A 3,444-nucleotide genomic window follows, 5' to 3' on the forward strand; every position below is an offset into this window, starting at 1 on the left:
ACAAGCTTGTCAAGTGCATCGAGTCCACATGACGGGCTGTTGTGTTCCAAAGTGGACCGGATCGACGCGTAAAGGGCTTCGTTGTTTACGCTTCCCCCGGGACCCAGAGCGAAGGAAGAGATGGGAAGCCCAAGTAAAGCGGTATCGATGGAAGGCAACGGATAGCTCCTACATTTGCGAGGTAAGTGTCAAGAAAGTTTAGACTATCGCATTGTGTTTTTCATAAATAAGAAAGTATTCTCTGATCCTCGCTCACGTACCTACGTTCGCTCACGAACTAAGCACTGCACCGATGCTGAGTAGCCTATGGTTTGCGAGCGCGCGTCGCATAGGCTGTTGCCGTTTTCATCAGCGCAGTCTATGCGAGTAGTACCCTTATTTTAAGAACTGACGAAAATGCTTCGCCGCGAAATAGCCTTACATTAGCTACAAATCGTCATGTAAACCACCTATTTTACTTTTTCACGCGAAGCACACATCGTGTGTCTCTTGTTTCTTTTTTTTCCCTCAGTTTCTTTTTTCGCTACTGGTTATTTGGGACTAAAGAACGCAGTGCTTCTTCTGAGGAGAGCGGCTGTTGTGTACGTGGCAAGCGAAGCATTGTGATTTTCTCTATTCTCAGCAGATATCTTGCGGATCTCAGGTTGTTACGTTAAATAGCTGATTTTTTAGACGAATATATTTGTAGCGTGGTGCTCGTAAGCCGATGGTCATTCGTGCTCATTCCCCATCGTAGTGGGTACTGTGACGGTATTTAAATGATTGTGCACGGTATGCCCAGGTGTAGTAGAGTTAAGGGGCATCATGAGACCAAAATGTTTCGGCGCTTTCTGGCATGGTGTCTGTTGTAGCCTGTGCATTTCTTCGAAACGTGTGAAGCGAGGTAATACAGCATTACTTCTGCGAAAATTTATTTTTAAGCACTGTAATGGGTTCTCTAGCTGTATTTACAAGGCAACTTTTCATATCAATAATTACTTTTGTTGTTTTACTTGTACTTAAAAACACTTTGAAGAGGACCAGTACGAGGGAAATCGACAGGATGGGCGCCGTCTGTTAAAGTCAACAGCCCTACATCATCATGGACTATATTTTCGAAGTGAAAAACATTGCTAATCTGTATTTGATTGTCTTAGTTTCATTTACGGTTTTTGTACGCGATATGTATGCAGTGTTGTTTATTTTTTCAGTGTAGTTATCAGTGTTCTAATGGTTATTTATAAAATGTTCTGTACTCGCCATCGCTGTGTTTGGCTGATGCGACGTATTCGATGGTAGCTGATGTATTCTGGCTGGGTATCTTGATTAATATTACCCGCGGTTGCGTTTTCTTGTTTGCATTATTTTAGATTTATATTGTGTGTAATAAGGTTGATGTACTCACTTGAACCCCCCCCCCCCCCCATGTAATGAATAAATAAAAAACAAAACTCTCACTATCCCGAATTGTGTGTCGACCCTACCATGCGAATTTTTTTTATCTCGTCTTCAGCATAACCTTCAGGCGCCACACAGTACATATAATTTTTCATGTACATATCTCTTTCATGATTGATTGTACTAGACATTATAAGTAAATGTATTTTCGTGCATCGTTTGTTTCTTGTGTGTACTACGCAAGATTGACACAGACAAGTTACGTTACATGTTTCTCTACAGCACTAACTAAACCTTATTTTCACCTCGCAGTTATTTTTAGACCAGCTTAATCCTGTCAGCACACAGTGTTGTGGGGAAAAAAAAAGCAAAATTGCGCGTAGATATCGTCAAATAATTGCAACGAACGCGAATAGCACGCGCAACGCAAGGGAAACTAACCGCCGTGCGCGAGTGGCTGGCTACGGTAAAGGAGGCGTGACGTGTAAACCGAATACAACAGCGAAAACTTCCACACACAGGGGGTCGCAAACCTTATATACGAAGCATCGAAGCGCAAAAAAATAGTGCGTATTTCAAACATACACACGGCATGTTAAATGTAAATTGAATTAGGCAACTTGGGGCATGTTCCCGGCGCCATACATTTACGTCTTGACGAGTTAACGGCTATTGGTTATAAAGATGTGCAGATGCTATACCGATAAAAAAATCCTCATCAAGGCAAAACACTTGGAAGTGCGCCGCGAGTAACACTATTTATGAACGCAAGCGTAGCTGTCTCTCAGCTCGTTTGACTCAATATGGCGGCGCCAGCGGGGTTATCTCCACCCTGGACGGCGGCGCTGGGCATCGAGGCACCCTAAGGCCTGCCGCGCAGCGCGCGTCGTCTGCTACTGAGTGCGCTGTTATTGCGCGCCTGTATATTTTAGATAATTGGTTCTTACAGCATAACCTGAAAGAAAATGGTTGAATTATGTTGAGATAATGCATAAAGAGCGATGTTTCCTGCTTCAATGAGTAATTTTCAAAAGCGGTCATTTATATCATCTCTTAACACGCCGACGGCACGGTGTGCTGCGCTCGCAGTCACGATAGTTCTCCGAGTTCCTACAATTACTTAGACGCTTAATAAGCGAAGCGAAGACTGCGGGTGATGTCTTTGAATACTAAGCTCATGAGACTCCAGGACAGAGTGAGTGTGCTCCTGCACATAAGAAAACAAGCCGGGAGGCCACCACTTTGCCTTCGTTGAGGTTACAAAAAGTTTCAACCTCATTAGTGATGTGTCAGCGCCACTTCAATGACCTGTAGGAAGATTCTGCATATTCCGATGGCGTATGTGTGGATAATCAGTCACACTGCCTACGAAATACACAAGCAGTTATTTGATGTATAAAAGATGTCTTGAACGGATAATTCGAAAGTTTAATAGCTGTCCTGGTCAAGATATTTTCTAGCCGTGGACGTCTACAGGTACTTCAGTAAGCCCTGCTAACGTTACGCTAAAAGTTGGCTAATAAACATCTCGACAAAAACAACTTCCAGAATTCTATTAGACGTTCCCAGAATTCTGTAATAATGGCTTCGGGAACATTATGCAGGCTTTTATAAAACATCATGACAAGAACTTTATTATACGTTCACTAAATTCTGTTATAAACTATAATAGAATTCTGGGGACGTCTAGCAAAATTCTTAATTAAGCTATAAAAGCCTGCATATTGTCTAAGTCATAACGCATCATGGCTTCAGAAACATTATGCATGCTTTCATAGCTGTCTTTAAAGCAGCACTTATAGATAGTCATCCTACAGTGACGTGGTAAGCAAAATTAATGACCACTTCAGCATACTATGCATTCGTATGCTAGCCTCATAGTACATATGTTACTATATAGAACTGAAAAATAAATTGAAGCATTACATTATATAATTTATAATAACTTGCACTAAATGTTTTAACATATGTCAAATGTGCAATACACATCCAAAACAAATGTGCATACACAACATGCAGAAAAAATTACAACTGACCTTGTGAGAAAGCGGCTTTATTGACTAATAA

The sequence above is a fragment of the Dermacentor silvarum genome, chromosome 4, assembly GCF_013339745.2.
Source record: "Dermacentor silvarum isolate Dsil-2018 chromosome 4, BIME_Dsil_1.4, whole genome shotgun sequence".
NCBI classification, from domain to species: Eukaryota; Metazoa; Arthropoda; class Arachnida; order Ixodida; family Ixodidae; genus Dermacentor; species Dermacentor silvarum.